Consider the following 20966-nt stretch of genomic DNA (forward strand, 5'->3'; position numbering starts at 1 on the left):
TATTGTCATGACATTGTCCGTTAACTATATTTTTGCCAGACTCATGCGTTTGACTTTCCATCTTTATTTTTTAATGTGTCTATAATTGAATCGAGAGCCTTTTGTAAAAAAAAACTACATACCAGAAGCCTTCGTTAAAAAATAAAGTTTGAATATTATAGCAGAAAAAGGCTTATAAATTCATTCAAATTTATATTTGAAATAGGATAAATAATCAAGAAAATGTTTATAAATACGTCAGACGCTGTACTTAAAGTACATTTAAAGACCAGGTTACATATATATTACATGCATACAGCATAATAAAGCTGGTTTAATTTGAATGACTATCCATTAGGGACATTTTTCGACGATAATTAATCAAATCTGACAAGTTTAATTAAAAACGGAAAATAATTCTTCGCCCGTAAACGATTTAACGTTACCGTACCCTCTTTATTTTTGTTGCATTCATGTCGCATGTGTGTCGGCAGTGTCAGCGCTTCTAATAGCTAACTTATTTTACATAAAATCGTTGACATGGTAGAAGGAAACTATAGTACAATATAAGCTGAGCTGGAAATTGCAATTGGTGAGTAGAAATGAATATTTTAATACATGTCTATCAGAATAATCATTGATCATGGATCATCACCCAAGAATTTGAAGGAAAAATGTTCACACAGTCTTCACGCTGAGTGGCAGCCCAGGCAGCCCAGGCTTGTAAAATTGCTCTTGGGCCTGTTAAAATCATATCTACAGGCCAACAGATTCTAACTAAAAAATTTCAAAAATTGAGCTCCGGGCCTGTAGATTAAGCAGTTCATCGTGAAGACTGTTCACATTTGTTAAATTTGTGCATACAGGTATGAATCGACGTTCCAATACTCCACACTCTTGGATAGTAGCCTGTTCAAAGGCAAAGTAAGAATTTGGGCTTGTTAAAAAATTGTTCCTGTGATTGGACCCCCCCCCTTTTTTTCATGTTTTTTGGAAGATCAATGCATGATTTAAAAAGTTACATATAAACTAGTATGGTTTAAACCTCCTTTTAAAAATGGCGGGATCCACCCCTGTTTATTGCCTAACATGCATTGACATGTGGGGTATTCACAATGGTATGGTTGTGCGGGATGGCCTATACAACAGTTACAAGACCTAAACCCCTGATCGAGTAATCCTATATATTGTATGTTAATGTATTGATAACTGTCACGTCCTAAATTTGCATGAAATATTTGTCACTTTTTTTTATTAACCAATAACCAACCAATCTTCACATGTTACGATGTAGTCCGAGACAAGCTTGTCTGGCAAAACAGCCGTTTGGACGTCAGAGTAATCTCAGACTAGTTACGACGATGATATACCTATTTATATAGCCTCTGGTGGGTGATGTACAATAATTATAATTTGTCACATATGTGTTATGAATACCTTCAACATGTTCAAGGCTTGGGTTTATATATATGCAATAACCTCAAAATTGCCCGGGGCAAAAAAAAAGAGTATATTGATATTGTGCCCTGACATGCCTGATTCCAAATGATGAGACGACATTGCGTCCTTAACAACAATTTTTAACACTTTTCATCGTTTGTGATAAGAAATTTAAGATTTTACCGGGTATGATTCATTATTTTGTTATAAATGATTTGTTATGCTCTAAATTTTGTAGAACTTTAATATATGTTATAACAAGAAAAAGAAATTATGTTGAAATTTTTATTTTTATCTTTTGTATATATATTAATTATTATTCACTGTCATGACTGTCATGACTAAATAAAAATTAGATCCCACGCATGCGCGGCATAGTTACTGTAAATAAGTGCTGGACACGTTATCATCAGTATGTTGATGGATTATAAAGAAGAAGAAGAATCTTATAAATACTATTTGCTTTGTCACCATGTCACGTTGGTAGTAATATTCAACAAATTCTATTTTAAAATAAAAAAGTATTATAAATTGATCACAACAAGTATAGTGCTATACAATGCTATATCCTCTATTAGACAGTAACCCTTCAATGAAGTATACACCTAAGAAAACATTGATGTAGAAAGAGAGAACATTTTGTTTTAGAAATAAAACCTCAAAAAAGAGTTTTATTCTTCTTCTCATAAGGGACTTATCAATTAAATTGTATAAGTCATAAATTCATTTCTTTACATCATTAAACTTTGTTGTCAAGCAAATTATGATTGCTAGTTTTTCTTGTAGATAAATTATACAAGTTTATATATAATAAATACTTTATTCTTAATGTATGTTTTTTTTGTAGATAAGATATCACATTGGTTTGAGCATGATTCCCAGCCAGATTATGAAGCGGCATATATCATGTATATCAATGTATATATAGGAAATATATAGTGTCACTAAGTTACTCTCATATGGTACCTCATTTGTACCTGTAGCTATAAATTGTGAAATGGTGGATTCATTCATAATTTTGTGTTACTTATTGGTTTGGAAATAACGTTGATAGAGCTAACAGCATTATGTCATGATGTACAGTTGATGGGATGATCTGATTGGACAAAAAGAGAATTGTGAATTGAACAAATAGCAAACTTACAATTCATAGAAAAAATGTAGGAAATACAACATGTACAATGTACTACATTACTTGGTGACAGAGCATACCTTTGATATTTATATATATATTTGAAATAAGTAATATTAACAATTTGAAATAAAGAGAATTTAAAGTTTTCTAGGAATATTAGTAGTGCATCATATCTTAATTCCATGATTATCTTGGATAGTTATATCATTAAGAATAGAAAATTGGAATAATGGAAATTTCTAGTTTCAGTGAATATCAATCATTGTCAATACTAAACGTGCAGCATCATGATCATACATCATCTGATTCACCTTGGATAATTATTCATTTGAAATAAGAATTTGGATATAATAAGAGTTTCTATGCTGCCATTGCTATTGTTGGCTACATGTACCACCAGGGAGTGTTAAAACTCCTTTACTTTCCATGAGGGTCTGTCACGGTCCATCACTATTGGTTAGTGTCATATATATGCATGATGATGGAAGTTTTTACCAACCTAGACAAGCTTTAGTTTACAGCCCTGGCATGGTTGTTGGTTAGAGTCGAATGACAGCTTGCTGTATAGTTATAATAGTCTGAATGTATCTACATGTATTTTAATAATCTTCTAAATTACTGTTCATTCTGAAACTGGCATTTTATAATAGTAGTCAAACATATTAAACAATACATGTACTTCAAAGTATCATTTTATTTTGTCTCGCCTTACACAAAAGTCATGAAAGTTGGTTGTATACAAGAAATTTGTATTACAGTCTTGGGGTGATGATGTAAGCTATTTTATAGAGCTTTACATTTTAAAAGCTAAAAGAGCTGGATGTTTCTTGTCTTGTATTCAGATGCTAGTAGGTAATTAATATGTTATGATGTTTCAGTTTGCCATTATATGTACATTGCACCTGACCCCATTTTCATGGTTCAATGACTGCATGTAAAATATACTGTTACTTAATCAATGAAATGCTCTTTTATACTGTATATTTTATATATGTAATTGGATACATTTTATTGTATATGAGTATCTTGAAAGATCTACTTGTCTATCAGGTTGGGTTGACCTGACCTTGACCTTCATGGATAATTTAAGTGATTAAGGTTATTTCAGTTTGATACAATGTTAACATGGTTAGGTTTGTTTCTCAGTTTATACTTCCTAATCATGCTAATAAAATTGACACTGGAAATGGGGAATGTGCCAAAAAAGACAACAACCCAACTTCAGAGCAGACAATAGCCGAAGGTCATCAATGTTTCTCATAAGCTATAAGCTACATTGTACATGTATAGGATCACTACTTTTGGCATAATTATGGAATAAATGTAAGTTGTTCATGAAATTATCTGTCCTATATCTGTCTGGCATGGTTATTTTGACTGGACTTCATTTTAATGGATTATTGATAATGTAAAGTTTATGTGATACTTATAGACTAGTAAAATCTTCTTATTTCAGAATTTCAATAAAAAGATCATGAATAAGTCCACATTTAAAAGAATGTCGGTTTCCCATCCCAGGGGGCTTAGTTTTTACCTGGGTGTGGGGAGGGGAAACAAACAATTTTTATTTTGGCCTAAGGAGATATGGTGAGACCACTATCAACCATTTAAACCATGTAGACCAAGTGATTTACTTGTAAGTCACTATATAATAGGTCACTGCACACCCTTCAACAATGACCAAAAACTAAAACTTTATAATGAGCACCCTATAAAAGGTTCAGCCTGTAATGAGGCATCTGACACAGTTAATGTAAAATATTCAGACGAAAAACCGAACAGTGATGACAATTTGATTTATTATACCATACCCTCCCCCCCCTCCCTTGAAGTTAAATGTCTAATCCCTTGGTGTACTAATATGAATAGTATTTTACTGGAAATGTTTCGGAAAATAGATATTGATGCTAACGTAAATATTTTATCCAAGAAAAAGACAGGAAATAAGTCGGTGAACCAAAAAGTTCAAATCTAATTGAAAATTAAAGTGCCCATGAACTCACTGATCATGCACGAGTGATTCTATTCATAAAAAGTGTCCGTGTAACAATTAAGAAGAGTCTGTGTAACACCCCTTAATGTACTGTTTTTCTATAGCTCTGCAAAGGGGGGGGGGGGGGTCAAAGTCGTTCAAAGGTCACTGTACGGCCTTTAACAATGAGCAAAATCCATACAGCATTCTAGTACGGCATACGTTTTACCTCAGCGAACTCACTGTCTTGGTGATGTATCAATCATTTGCTTCAGGTCGATCCATTTCGCATCTCGTCATGAATATGCGTGATATATTTGCCACTGGACATTAAGGGAGCAATCAATTTATCAGTTTCATTTAGTGATGCATGCTAATTATATATAGTTCTCAAATGATAATTGTCTAAAACTGTTTCCATTTTTGTGTATTTTATTTTTTAGCGTAAATTTTTGAATTTCTTTCCGAATCTTTCTCTTTGCATTTATTTGTTTGTAAACATTTAATAAAGTAGTCCATGTCAGGGGTTAGATTGTATACAGCCAATCTAGGACCAGGGCAGTAGAACAGAAAACAGTCTCCATTGTATACATACATATGCATTTATGTTGAAGCGTAAAACAACGACATGTAGTTGAGCTCGTTTTTGGTGAAACAATTACTGTCAAATCTTTATATATATATATCTGGTAAAGTTGTCATAAAAGCAAAAACAAACGAAAAAGTTGGCAACAATTTATAATAAGACTAAACTTATTTTGGCCGTTTCGTTTCTTCTAAAGTGTTAAATTCAAGTTGACAACCATGCGACTGGCTTACTTGGAGATTCAGGTGACCTTTTTCGTTTTTTAGAAATTTCAATCAAAGTTCGTATATCCCTTCAACGATTTATTCATTTTTTTTAACGTATAGATAGCGCGAAACTCTCACTACACCATGCATAGACTATTTTTTTTCGACCAAATGCGGCTGCTTATTTATACAACCGAACAACCAAACGTCCGCACCCACTTTTAGCAAAGATATACTGTCGAACGGGAGATGTGAATATTTCTATACCCAATCAATCATTTGGTTTTGAAAACAATTTTAAAGGTATACATTAATACGACATCAACCCAACGACACATATCAATCAAAACATTAAGAGTCAACACACAGATTTTTGTTATAGAAAGAAACCTATACAGAATAAAAAGCCTAAACCGCAACAAGACTAAATAATACGGGAGCAGTGATTTTTTTTAGACAAAAATGCAAGTGTTCCGTAGAAATATTTCACGTACCATTTTTTTTTATTTCGATCGTTGAAAATTATAGCAGGTGTGATATAAATCAGTAGATTCAGGCCAAAACTATAATATGGAAATATAATATGAAAATTAAGCCTGCTTTGTACTAGACCGACACACTGAGATGGATTTTTAACGTGTAAGTTCACAAGCTAACAGTTCGAAAGAAAGAAAAAAACTCTTTGTTAGACCCGTTTGGGATTCGGACTAAAGTCCACTCGCTGTTGAGGTGAACTTATTCTCACGAGACCAACCAGGAGAGAGGTCGCATGGTCATACCATGGAAGTATTATATTGCGATTTTAAAGTCATGATCTTATCTAAATTAGATACCGTTATGTGATGTTGGTATCTACACGTATGAATAGAGATGGCCGACATCAGAGTAGATTGAGAGGACCATCGCTCTCTGCAAATTGAAAACTCTTCCTCAATGATGTTAGTGGTCCCACTGTAGCGAGCTGTTGCAAGGCTAAATTTCTATCCTTATTAAATCTTCTCTCATCATTCAGTGGTTACCGTATTTCAAGTTTACTTTTAATCTTATTGTCGAACGACTATTTGAAGTGCTTCCTATTATATTTAAAACTTGTGTTCTCGTTATGAACACGAATGAAATATTTGCCACTGGAGGTGACTGAGGCAAACAAAAATGAATCACCATCACTAAAATATAAGTATTTGTTCTCACAAAATACTTTGTAATTAATTAGAAGAATGATGACAATTTCTCATCTATTCACGTTTTGATCGAGCCGCTTCAACCTCAAATCTTGCTGCATTGTTTTACATTTAGGCTACTAGTATTAAATACTATTGTATTCATTGAAGTTTACATGCGTAGTTTTTTTTTATTCAAAAGAATAAATTAATATTTATAAATAAATTGGACTGAACAAACAACACTAATTATTTCGCATTTGCATGTAACGCAGTTTAGAAAAATAAAAGATTGGATTTTTTTTAGATTAGCACACATGCAACGCATCCCCACTTAGGAGTCAGGCTCCAAAAAGGTAAAATTTACCTGTAAGGGAACATGTATGTCTGGTGTATGTATATCACTCGTTCCATCTACAATATACGGAAATGACACGACCGGGTATTGTAAAGCTTTGAGGGACTTTTAATGTCAAATTCATATCCCTGGGCGAAGAAATTACCAAGTTTGGAAAACACCGTGTGTACACTGACTTATAAAAGTGTTTATGTCTTTCATGCTGTCTAGTCTGAGAATAAAAGTTTGAGCAGTTTTTGAAGGTAAAAAATAAAGGTTTAATATTATTGCAAAAGTCTGTGAATAATTGAAAATAGGACGTTCCGGAAAACACAAGTCGCTATATTAAATGCTTGTAAATCTCTGTTACATGTGGTGCGCTTCTATTTAAATACCTTTCTGTTAATTAAGAAAGTGTAAAAACAGTTATTGAAATTCGGCTGAAAAAAGGGAAAACGAATAGTGACTATCTAACTTATTTTTCAAATATCGAATACACAAATAAATCTCTAACCATCCACGCTTACAATTTGTTTTTACTGACAGGTGTCTGCTGGCATTCGATTGGATATCAGTTTTATGTAGGCGTAACAATTCATCCCATTTATCCAATCAGCTGTCTTGTGTGCGATCTCATACGGTTCACATGGTCTAGTTTTTTATAATGATAGCGATAAAAATTATTCGTGCAGAATATACATACACTATAAAACAAAAATATCCTGTCCAAAAATGACTTACGAGACACCATATTAACCAAATAACTATTTAAAAAATTAGACAGCATACATGTAAAATATTATCATTCATAACAATTACTATTTAAAAGGGAAATATTATACTATTAGTATCATGGTCCCAGCATTTTAACAAATTTATCAAAACAGGACGTTGTTGCAATGGTGTGACTAGGACTTTACGGTGCGTCTTAAAATAACCTAGGCCGCCTCGGTGCACTATAAGCTCTCGAAACTGCACTAAGACCATGATGGAACACTATAGCGAACTTTCTATACTAATGAAATGTCCATGTGTGGAAAAAAGATCTTACTATACACTGTACGGACATTTAGACTTATTCACTAGCTGTGATATACAGTAGAAGATTTAGCAAGGATAGCAAGGATACAAAAATTACGATATTAATAACGCTAAAAATTAAAAGGAAAGTGTACGCTATGTCGCCCGGAATCCGACACTGACCTAGCAAATTACGACATAATTAAACCATTAGCAACTTTGTAAAAAAATATATAGAAAAATGTCTTTTCTTTTCCTTAAACTGGGAATATTATGATAATCAGATAAAGGTAATGTCTGTCAAAAAACGTATTTTACGAAATAATTGAAATCGGATTTAGATTAGATTTGTGATCGTTGGAATTTAAATAATCTATCTCTTTATAATTACCTTTTTTAATCAAACGGAACACATACTATAGGAGATGTGGGATATGTTTCAATTTGACAGCAACCAAACGACAAAAAATCTTATATGAATCAAGAGCGCATGTTTAGTCTTCAACAAGAAACAGGTGTCTACACAAAAGGTCTGACAGCGTGAAAGACCAAAACCACACTATTATAAGTCATGGTATTCGAAAGCAGGAGATTAGTACTCTATCAGACAAAACTGCAATCACGTTTACCAAATACTTAACCAACGCACCACAAACTAATACCTGCACCAAGTTAACGTATAATTGTGATATGAAGAGATGGCAGATACCCACAACCAACTTGGAACCACCACCAGACAGAAGGACAAATAAGCATTTAGAGGGCTGGCACCCCATATGGAATTTACTGACTCCATATATACCGTATTAGGTCACTAGCACACTGTGTCACTAATAATATTCAGTATGGTGATGCAGCATCTTACATCCTCTAACTTGGAAACTTGATGAACATTGAACATTCATATGTGTATATCAGTGCCTTGTACTTGTATGATATTTGTCTGTATTTATTCATTAAAATATAAATCTCTTATAAGACTTTATTTACAAAATATAACACATGAGTAAAAAAAAAAACACTTTCAGAAAAAAAAGAGTAACTATAAAAAGTGCGACCCCAAAAATTAAAAAAAATATCTTTCCTTTAAAAAGTATTTCATGGTAGAATTTGACATCAAAATGGGTTAAAATAACAAATATCAACTTATTGCAATACTAACAAAACTTAACTTAATTACATAGATTACAGAAGCTCCCATTTCACCTTAGTTAATTCTTGTGTACCTAAAAATTTGTACTAAGGCAAACTGGGATTAATTATATATATATATTTTGACAACTAAGGCGAAATGAGAATAAGCCGTTCACACAGTGTTTTCACAAACCGGTAATTTCTTCGCCCAGGGATATGAATTTGACATTAAAAGTCCCTCAATAGCTTTACAATACCCGGCCGTGTCATTGCCGTATATTGTAGATGGAACTAGTAATATATGTTCCAGACCGTATGAGTATTTGGGCCGTACGCGTACGGTCTGGACCGTATGCGTACTTTTTCAAAATACTCATACGGTCGGACCGTACGCGTACGGTCTGACTAATATTAAGAAGTTGTCAAAGTTAATTAGATCCATATAACTGATCAATATAACTTAACTCTCAAATAGATATAAAAAAAGTTTAATTTTATAATTGAAAAAAAACAAACTATATATTTTAATGATTTAAAAAATTCACGCTAAGTGAATCTGTTAATCTCTTGTATTTTAAAACATGTCGATCACTCAGTAAAATAATTGAATTATGATCACTAAAATTGAAAATATCGGAAGTAAATATAATGTGGGAGGACAATTGTTTTAGAATATTTAGCAACTTTACCAAACAATATTTTTGCTAAGGAACATACAGAACTGCAAAAATGTAAATGAAAAAATATTAGTACGTTACTTGTGGTAGCAAGTGTAACATTGGTTGAGAGTACCAAAATTAGGATTAAGATATACAATTAAACAAATATTTTATTTCAATTGTTCATTTGTTCATTTTATCCGTGTAATTGTAATAATATTAAATTAGTAAATCTGAAAATAAAGATTGTGATTAATGTTAATTTTTTGAAATTTAACCCATATGATCTAATAACATGTATGGTCAGCTCGTACTGGACCATACGCGTATACTCATACGGTCCGACCGTACGCGTATGCATGGTCGGACCGTACGAGTATACGTATACGGTCCGGACCGTACGCGTACGGTCCAAATACTCATATGGTCTGGAACATATACACAATGAATTTCATACACCAGATATACAAATACAGGTGAATTTTACCTTTTTGGAGGACTCCGAAGAGGTGGTGCATTGCATGTGCGCTAAGTTTGAAAAAAAATCCAATCTTTTATTTGGGGTACGTCTGAATACCGCTAATGGCCTCCTGAGTGCACTCAGGACATACAATGTGCACTCAGGATCCTTCATATTCATCGTATTTGCAGGATGGATGCATATATTTGGTACACGCTGCTTATCTAAGAGTTAAATTTTGGTAGAATTTGAAATCGAACTAAGATAGATTTGTTAATTCTTTTGAAAAAATGACACCAATTACTGAGCCGTGAATTATCCAACCAAGCAGGAAAGTCCCTGAATCAACAAAATTGATCGGATTATCTTATTTTTGTTTATGAATTGTGTTGTTAGTACTGGTCCGGGAACACAATTATCCCCCTTCAATTTTCGTTGTCAATTTTCGTTCACAAATATAGTTCCATTTAATTTCAGTATATTTTTTCTTAAATTTTTTTTTGCCTTTCCTTTGAATTTTTCTCAATTCAGAGTTTGAACTTTAAAAAAATGATTAAGTGTGCATTAATATAGTACATAATAGTATAGAATGTGAAAGCGATTCCTTTGATATAAAATTTGCAGCAATATTCCAGTATAAAATGTCTGTCTATCTGTAGCTACATCCAACACTTAACATGTCATGATATAATGATATTCGTCACAGATATCTCTTGAGCCGCAGAAATGACAAAGTCTGTCTTGAAAGGGGTTAGTTATTATAACTTTATGAAGTTAATCTCTTTTCATGCTTTTGGAGAGTTGTCTCATTGGCAATCAATACCACATCTCGATCTTTTTTTTATTTTTTTTTACATATATAAAGTTAGACTTTAATGCCCCCCCCCCCCCCCCCATTTTTCTTGAAACTCCTCGTAGATTTATAATAGATAGCTTACATATAACATATGTTTTGATAACTAATAATAAAGATCTTATTTTAGTTTAAAAACTTTACGAATGCCCAGGAAAGATTAAGCGTGTTAGATTCGAAGTGATCAGACTACCGCTAGGCCATTTCAACTCAAAATATATAAAATATCGTTGCATCGGTAAAACTTTGAATCATTTTTGACAAAACTATTAGAATTTAAGACTGCTCAGTGGCGGATGCAGGAATTTTCGAAAGGGGGGGTGCTAGCCCAGGGCAAAGGGGGGGTGCAGGGGGGGTGCAAACATATGTCCCGATTCAAATGCATTGATCGGCCAAAATAAAGGGGGGGTGCGGACCCCCGGAACCCCCCCTCTGGATCCGCCACTGCTGCTCTGCTTTTACAATAACTGTTTACTTGTTATCATTTCAATGAATATCGAGTAATATTTGTCGATGGACGGTTGTTGAGTTAATGCACGGTATTGTGATTTTTTTCACAATTGAATTTATAGAACCTTTTGTTAAGATTCATTGTCATATGTATCAAATCAAAATAGCTTTCTATTACCAGTTCCTTGGCGTTGCAACACCACTGCATGGTCATCCAATCAAAAAAGGAAAGTTATAATATTTATTTTATTAATAATATAATCTTTTATTCGTAAGCAATACAACTTACAGAAAACAATTATTACAAATATTCAATTACATCAGTGAAACATATTTACATTTAAACAATTAGTCAAATAATCATATAAGTATAGGTATACCATTATAACAGTACAGCAGAATAGGATCAAATGGATTTTTAGCATTAATGAATGAATTTAATTTCGTACCTTCTCAGTCAGAAATAAAAACTTCCCTTTAATTGGTTAGTTCCTTTACATTATGAACAGATACTGGTGAGAACCCAACCACTTTAAAAGGGGGTCCCAACCGAGCATAAAAAAGGGGCGAGTTCCAACTGTATATATATGCCCCCTTTCAAATGCATTGATCGTCTAAAAAGTTTAAGATTCGACGGTTTTCTCCAACAATATGGTTTGATAAATTTCTTTCGAAGTTCATTATACTTTTCACATACTAAAATAAAATGATATTCATCTTCAATTACTTGTTTATCACACCATATTACAAAATCTCGGATATCTCTCAATATTATAAAATCGACAAGTTTCTATATTCAAACAGTGAACAGACTGATTTATGCGGTATTTACAAATAAATGGTTTTATAAATATAATTTACAGCATGATCAAATACATCTATGCAACATACATTTAGGCGAGTCTTCAAAAAAATAGTTCATTTCACTATTAAGGCAGCAACCATTTGATTTTCTTGGGGGGGGGGGGGGGGATTTTTTTTCCAAACATTTTTTTGGCGACAAATTTTTTTTCTTTCAATATTAGCATTACATATAGTGTCAGCTGAGGGTAAAACAAACATTTTTTTTCTCAGAGTCAAAAACAAATTATTTTTTTTCCAAAACTCGAAACAAACTTTTTTTTCCAAAAAAAAAACATAGCCCCCCCCCCCCACCCCCCTTTCCACCCCCAGAAAATCAAATGATTGCTGCCTAAAGCTACCGTTTAATCTATCTTTGAATTCAATTAAAAACAAGTTCACATTTTTTTTAACCCTAATGTAACCGTATGTTAAAGCGTTGTCATCCGTATCAATAAATTGTTTATCAAAATTGAAGTGCATGAGTATTATTAACGTCTGGGATGAGTGTGAGATTTCTCTGTTGATGGGAATAAACAAAATTTAGCTGAATTTGTATTATTCAAATTAATGAAAAGGCAAGCTAGTGTGTGTTTAAAATGATATTGTTGGAAAAAATTAAAAATGTGTTAAGATGACATATTTTGTAAGTACGTTAACCTTTTATTCTAATTATAGTATCTTTGAAATGCATTTTATAGCTGACTATGCGGTATGTGCTTTGCTCATTGTTGACGGACGTACGGTGACATATAGTTGTTAATGTCTGTGTAATTTTGGTCTCTTGTGGACAGTTGTCTCATTCGCAATCATACCACATCTTCTCTTGTATATTTATATAGCTGTTACTTACAACTGTCATGTGTACATGTTCCAGGCTCGTGCCGCTGAAAGAGGTCCCTTTTCAAGTTTGAAAATAGGTGAATAGGTCGGGAAAACTATCAGAAATATATATGATAAAAAAAACAGTAAAGTTCCCACTTCTTTTTTGGTAAACTTTCTTGCTATTCCCGAATGTGTTTTTGTGATTTATGCAATTTTATTCATGGACTAGCTAGCATAAAGAATTACATGTACTTGAAATGTATAAAATAATTTTTTTCTACAATGATATATAATTAGGAATGGAAATTAAAAGCCTAATTCAAAAACATAAAAAGGATTTTTTTATTTGTATCTTTAAATATCCTCGAAAATAACTGCGTTTGAAAGCTTCTTTTAATATAATTTACACGTATATCGAAATGTGTTCATACCAATTGTCCCGCTTAATACCGAACCCGCGTAACCTTAAAAATTAAGACATTACACAATCAAAACATTACAATTTTGTTTATTACAAATATATTTTATCATATCCACGGTTGAATGCACAATATCCCCACCAAGTTTACGGTTAGAGGTGGGACGACAGCCTAGATGTCGTGTGCAAAAATAATAATCACTTGGTACGGTTTCAGCTTGCGTATTGTAATTTTAAATAGTATAGATCGATTCGTGTTTTAAAATCAAACAAACGCTACTGCTTGCACTGATGATCAAAAATTACTTATATATATATATATATATATATATAAAAACAATGTATTTGTTACATGTTATTGGTATTAAATTGTATATTTTGAAGATCATATTCCGTAATGTTATGCCCTGAATTCTATTCGCTGTCTATAAAGCAAATAAAATCTATTTGTACTCGTAACAAGAAGGAGAAAAGATTGGGCTGCCTCTCTTCAATTTTGTCCAGTTACCAAAGTAAAATCAAAATTAAATTCTCCGACAATGCACATGTTGATATATTGTATATGTCATTCCAACACTTACACTTGTTCTTTTATTTGTGTGGCAAATTTAATGACCATTTTAATTCAAAGCTTGGATTTGCATCCTTCATTCTCCAGTACGTTTGAATTTCTACATACATCCAGTCAGTAATTAAAGTTGTGTGTTAAACGTCAATACGAAAGCAAACAATCCATAGTAAAAAAAGATATTTAGAGGGCACATATGTATCTTTCGTCTGACAGCACGTATACACCACAGTTATCGTAAATTATATAAACATATAAAAAAAAATCGTTTTTTTTTTTTTTTTTTTAAGACAAAAAAGAGAAAAGAACTGATAAGTGCGGGTAATCCATGCGCCTTGCCTCCTTCATGTTTCGATATCTTAAAAATTAATTATTCTTTTATCTATTATAACACGTGAAAACTACACCGGTGAGTTCCATACATGTCATAAACTTACAGCTGGTCCTGAACATGCATGAAGTATTTGCCACTGGACTTTAAACAACAATCAATCACACTACAACTTATAGTATATATAGTTGTGAAATACAAAATGTATATTATAATGATACATTTAGATGAATAAATAGAATACAAATACACACTACTTTATATAACTGACACAATTTAAAGGAATACTCTCTAAACTATATAGAGAAGCGAAACGTTTCTTTTGAATACTAAACAAACTTCCTAACAGTACATGTTTTTTTAATGGTTTTACATGCGTCGCTCAAATATTTTGCATGGTCTTTTGGTATATGATATTGTAAGAACCTTTAACGTTTAATAGATTCACATTCGTTACTTTGCTCAATATAAAAAAAAAACATAAGCATTAATTTATATTAAAAACTGAAGGTCAGACATCACTAATACGTGTTCATTCATTCTTTATTAAAGTTTAGACCTTTTTATCAAGAATGATGATGAGAGTAATTGTAAAATATAACAGGCATGTACTGTCTTACGTTATGGATCATTGATTTTGTTACCTGTTGACCCGGTTGATTACTAGCACGTGCCATTGAACTCGACCGTTTTAACTAAAACAGATTTTATTTCAAATCAACGCCATATACAAAGTACTATATACATATTATATGGATAAGAAAATAAATATTATAAGGATATATTGTTTGAATGAAAATTTTTATACGGTGATATTTTAACACCGTCCCGACAGAGACTGAATGCAGTATATGATCAGGTTTCGGGATCCGGGAAGTCTTTTTTTCGAATTTCCGAATGTCGGGAATATTTTTTTCCAACTTTAATAGAGTAACTCGCAAGAAAAAAAAAATAAACATACCAAAAAAGCAACAGCTTCAACGGTAAACTAGGACATATATCAACAGAAAACGAATTAAAGAAACTGTCATGCATAAAACAAAAATATGCATGACTGTGTTAATTTGCCTCCGCTGCATTTCTGTGGATTGTCTCATTGGCAATCATACCACATCTCCTTAACTTTTTTAGGTTACGTTTAGGATTTTCCGTTACTAATCTTCAAATACAAAAAAACATTTTTACCGGTGTTCACAACATTTCAAGGTTAAATTTATGGCATACATTCTGGTGTGTATACAATTAACGTACGTCCTTGCATTTAACTATCAATATATATTTATATAAACTAACATTTATTAAAAAATAAACAACATATATATATATAGAAGAATAATTTATTAGTTTTTAACAAAACAAGAAAAGAAATAAAGAATTAACACAAGATTTAATCTTTTTTTTTTAATTAATCAAAATATACTTCAAATTCTAATAATAAAATACATATATACATGTATTAATCTAAAATGCATTATCGAGTAGAAGGGGCGCAACTCGTGGTATCAAACCGGTATACTGAACGGATCAAAACAGGGTCTGAAAATTTTGAACGTTCTTTTGTATCCATGGTCTGTTTTGGTCTGACACGGTCTTAACGGGTCTAAATAACCCGCTAGACGATTCAGTCTTTTCCGTCTTGACACGCCTTAACGAACTGATTTACCTGATGAGGCTATCGATCTGAACGGCGACTTAACTATCTGAAATATCTTGACGATTTTTTCTAGCGGTAAATCCAGTCAATCAAGATGTGATCAGACCAAAATGACCGTTTCAGACTGAAATCGTGCTACTAGTGAACCCCATATTAAACTTACTAACCCCATACGGTCTCATAGGGGGTCTCCACGTGACGGCATTTAACCAATCACAACGTGATAATTGATCTGTGGTCCGATAAGTGCCCTTAGCCGCGCAATAAGTGACCCCAGCAGCGCTCTTCAGCCCTGACGCCTTTAAAAAAAAAACTCGCACCGTATGTGTCATACTTCGGGTTTGTAATAGTTACAATAAAGTGTTTGTAATAATTTGCAGTTAAATTGTTACAAAAGGTGGAGTAAAGATACCACAAGGACAAGAAAACTCATAAATGACAAACAAAAATGACAAACAACAGCATACAAAACACATATATGGAAAAGTTTATACTGAACAACACTACACCTTCCAAAAAGAAAAACGCCGGGAGAGTACGATGATTCTGCTCTATATGTGGTACTCGTACGTACAAAACTTGCGAAAGTTTAATTCGGTAGATCACATTAGAAGAAAATGAGGACGGGATTGTGGTTCCGACGAGTACAACATATCCATCGTGAGCTGTAAATCAGATACTCCAAAATATTCTACTACTAGTAAGTCGTAATGATGTCCGTACTATTTGTCGAAGGGATAATTTGAACATTACTAGGCTAATTTGAACTCTTGGTTTGATAGCTACTTTGTGAATCAAGGAAATCATGATAGGAAATTCAAGCTCTAAAATATCGTATCAACTGGGAAACACATACTCCATACACAGGCGTTGCTAGAATATTGCTACATTGAAATGGAAAGCTCATAATCCGAAATCTGATTTTATCTCTTTTTTCGTAAAGATTTGTTCTCAACTAACTTTCATTGTTAATTTTCACCTGTGTCGTTTGGTTTCTTGTGGAGAGTTGTCTCATTGGCAATCATACCATATCTTTTTATCTTTATATTACTGTGTCTGTTGTATCATTTATTTCTATTTTGATGGAAAAGATGCGTCAACGTACATGGTCAACAGACTTTAGTGAGAGGACATCAACTATAAGTGAAAAGGGGGCGACAAATACCAGACGGGTATACGTATTCAAACTCATAAATCGAATATGAACTCTCAACTTCTTTTCTTATCTTAATCCTCTTCGTGCGCATTTGCACATGAGGCCACCACTGTTGCCTGTTTTGTGCCTTTCTTTTTGCTTTTCCCCATGTCATTCCTGTGATTCTAAATCCACCCTCTATTTTGCGTCGCCATGTATCTTTCGGTCTCCCTCTCTTTCTCCTCTCTGCTGGTGTCCAACGAAGAGCTATCTTTGTAATGTCATCTTTGTCTTTTCTTAGAACATGGCCAATCCATTTCCATCGCCTTTCTTTAATTTCTGCTCTGATGTCTCTATGTAAAGTTAGGTTGTAGAGGTCTTAATTACTGATGGTTTTTGGTCAGAAGATCTCGTAAATTTTACGAAAACATGTATTATGAAATGATGATAGTTTGTTGAAGTCAGATTTGATAACCCTCCATGACTCTGCACCATATAGCAAAACTGATTTCACATTGCTATTATAGATTTTGATGGACCTGGATATTGGATAACACCTTGGATTAAAAATAAAAAATACAAACAGACAAATAATCCGTGTACACAAAACACAACATAAAAAAATAAAGACTCATCGTGTTGCTCATGTTAGTACAAACAAGATAGTAAATACAAATGTGAAGTTGAAGGACACTGATATCTACTTTTCTGTCTACCAAAGAATTAAGCTCCTGCAGCTTTTTTTCGAGCAAAGTGCATTACGCATCAAATATAAATTAGTATTCAATTGTTGGAATTTTATATATCAATTTATATTTAATGAGCATAAAAATTGTAACTGTTTTGCCGTTTTTTTTTTTTTTTTTTTTTTTTATCTGATATCAAAACCAACCGACAAGTTCTTTGCGATGACCTTATTTTAATAATTATAGCTTTCACGACATTACTGAATATATACAAGATATTTTATAGGTATTAATAGTTGCACTATATCTCTATGATAATTCAACACTGATCGTCATACTGTGAGAAAATCAGTCGCAATTAGCATTTAGGCGGTGTACATGTCCCTCTGTAATAAATTTATCAGGAATTGTTACTGTTTTGTTTTTAAATAAAATGATGATTGCATAATTTTGGTCATCCAAGTTGAAATGTCTGTAATTTGTGTATGTGATCCAGGATTACTAATGTGGTTTTAAGCTTATCCATTGTGCTATAAAAAGTAGTTCCAAATATTGTGACCTTATCAGAATGTCTCTCTTGTTGTAAACTTGAATTAACGTTAAGTTGTTTGTTTCATCGAGTTACCGGCTTTCGAACTTATCGCGTTCTCAATTATCTTTAGAATCTCTGGCTTTTGAATTTGATCCCAGTTAAAAGAAACATCCTTGAAAACAATCTATTACAATTCAAATGGAACAAGACAACAGTTCTGTAATTGCTCTGGAAAATCAATTCGTCACAAAATTATCTCTTTACGGAATAATATTTTCTTTGATTGCTTCCCGTTTGTAAATCGCACCGGGAAACTCAGTTAACGAATATGTATTACTTTTGTTATCGCTTATTACAACTTTTGCTTTCTCAGTATTGTCAAAGGAATACACAACACAAAACCAACCAATTTCGAGGCAATTGTTGACATCCTACGGAAATAGAAAAAAAAATTGCTAAATTATTGTTTAGATTGAATAATAGTAATTTGAAGAGGAATAGTTTTATGACTGTGGTATAGACTGTATGACACGACAGTTATGATGGATATCAGCTTTCCGTGAAATAATGTTAAAATTAAGATTCTTGCATTACATCTTTGATCTAAAATTTAGCTTACTAAATATGAAGATTTTCTTACAAAGAAGAAAACGCAAATCTGTTTGAAATATTATCTCTTTTTGCAATATTGTTTTTGTTATAGCTACATGATATATGTATGTTTATTTTGATAAATCATGCTATAATATCAATTTGATAGCTACACAATCTAGACATCTTTAGAATATATATTTGCATCGTTAAGCTGCTGTTTCATTTGAATGTGCTACTATATTAATATTGACAAAAGATGCATTTGAATGCTTTTAAGGGTAAAATAATATTTGGACAATGCTTTTGCAAATTTATTTTAGCCACTAGATATATACGGAATTGACCAATTACACATCCCTGCTTGGTGATATACTATTATCACTGATTCAAGACTTAGCAATGGTTTTTCTATACTATTTTGTTGTGTACCGTTGTTTGTCGTTTTAAATTAGCATTTTTCTCCTAATTTGTTTTGCAATGTTGTTTTCCGTTTATTTCGACTTATGAGTTTAAATGTCACCCTGGCACGTTCGCTTTTCTTTTAACTATGTATGATATTCCAATTGTAACTAACTATGGCCGTTGCATGACTTTTTTGGTTAGATGTTGAGCCTGAGATATCCTGCAGAAGCTGACAAAAATATATAAAACTTAAGCCTATAAATGCTTTCAAAACTTGAAAAGCTTATTCGTTTTGGATTTAATCAAAAAGAATCAAAGTTTACGTATAAAGAAGATGCTGTTATTTCTTCATTTTTTCTTCACATTCATGTTGATGTCACAGTGCTGGTATTTTAAAGAAAAGTTAAATGCGTTTCACTAATAACTACATCGTCCTTTTGATTGCAATTTAATCAGGCTTTAGAGAAATAAAATGATCTATGGAATCGAATAAAAACTATAATGTGCAAGTTAAAATGTTAATAAATCAATCAAACAAGGAATGAACACGTCATTGAAGTCACATCACTTTGCCTAATTGGCAATCAAGACTAGCGTGATCACAAATGGTAAGGAAGAAACAACATTGTATTACTCTTCAGCCTGACTAATAGTTTTTGTTTATATAACATTCTCATGACAACATAGTATTTCACTCAAATAACATTATTATACAGAGCAGAAGAGATAATGGAGCGTTGTATGATCTATTTTAGCATAACTTAGACTCAAAATCTGTTTATATTTAAAGTTTTGCACTTTTATTCGATTCTTTAAAACCATCTTAATTTTCTACTAGTGTGGATCTAGCCGTCGATAGCAGCCGGCGTTAATATTCATGAGGCCAGCCTTCAATAATATTCATGAGCCGGCATTAATATTCATGAGATGACTTGCGTTCGAAGAAGTGTTGTTACAAACTATGAACGATAACTATGATTAAATAACGTTCCTATTTATATGTGATATTACTTCAAACAGGCATGTCAATGGGTGTCTTCTTCGAGGTCCGCGTTTACTAAATTAACTTTTGGTCTTCTTCAAGGACTTCTAGGTCTGCGTCTTTAAATAACATTGTAAATGTAATAAAAACAATGCAAATGCTTCCATCAATATAAAACAAAGTAATGGTCTTTTAACATTCTGTGATAAGAGAAATAATGTAAACTGAAGCAATAACAAGTTGAAATAAATATAATTAAATATAGAAATTTAATGGGACATAACAACAAACAAATAAAGTAAAAAACAGTTCTTATTAAAATTTTGTGATTGTTGAATTAATGTAAGCTACAATAAATAAAAAAAAAATGATTGAATACTAGTATAGAAATTTAGGAATTACAGAGAATTGATGGTCATATGGGCATTCCATAATTTGTTCGTTGTTCGTTGTCCAATCATGAAACTAAAACATACAATACAGACAGTATTTTCTATTTAAACAGATCAGAAAAAATAGAAACATAGTTAATTGCAGAAATAAAAACAACAGAAAAATAAAAATTGTCAAGTACTATTTCAATGACATATAATTCTTCAAAATTACGG

General features: G+C 32.4%; 1 long non-coding RNA gene across 1 annotated transcript; it reads left to right on the forward strand.

Moving 5' to 3' along the window:
* Nucleotides 1-254: 254 nt before the first annotated feature.
* LOC143080545 (uncharacterized) lies at nucleotides 255-3239 on the forward strand. The gene is made up of 2 exons (XR_012979735.1): nucleotides 255-571; nucleotides 2267-3239. It is a non-coding gene; the product is annotated as an uncharacterized LOC143080545 (long non-coding RNA).
* The last annotated feature ends 17727 nt before the right edge of the window (nucleotides 3240-20966 follow it).

This window comes from Mytilus galloprovincialis, chromosome 6, assembly GCF_965363235.1.
Source record: "Mytilus galloprovincialis chromosome 6, xbMytGall1.hap1.1, whole genome shotgun sequence".
Lineage (NCBI taxonomy): Eukaryota > Metazoa > Mollusca > Bivalvia > Mytilida > Mytilidae > Mytilus > Mytilus galloprovincialis.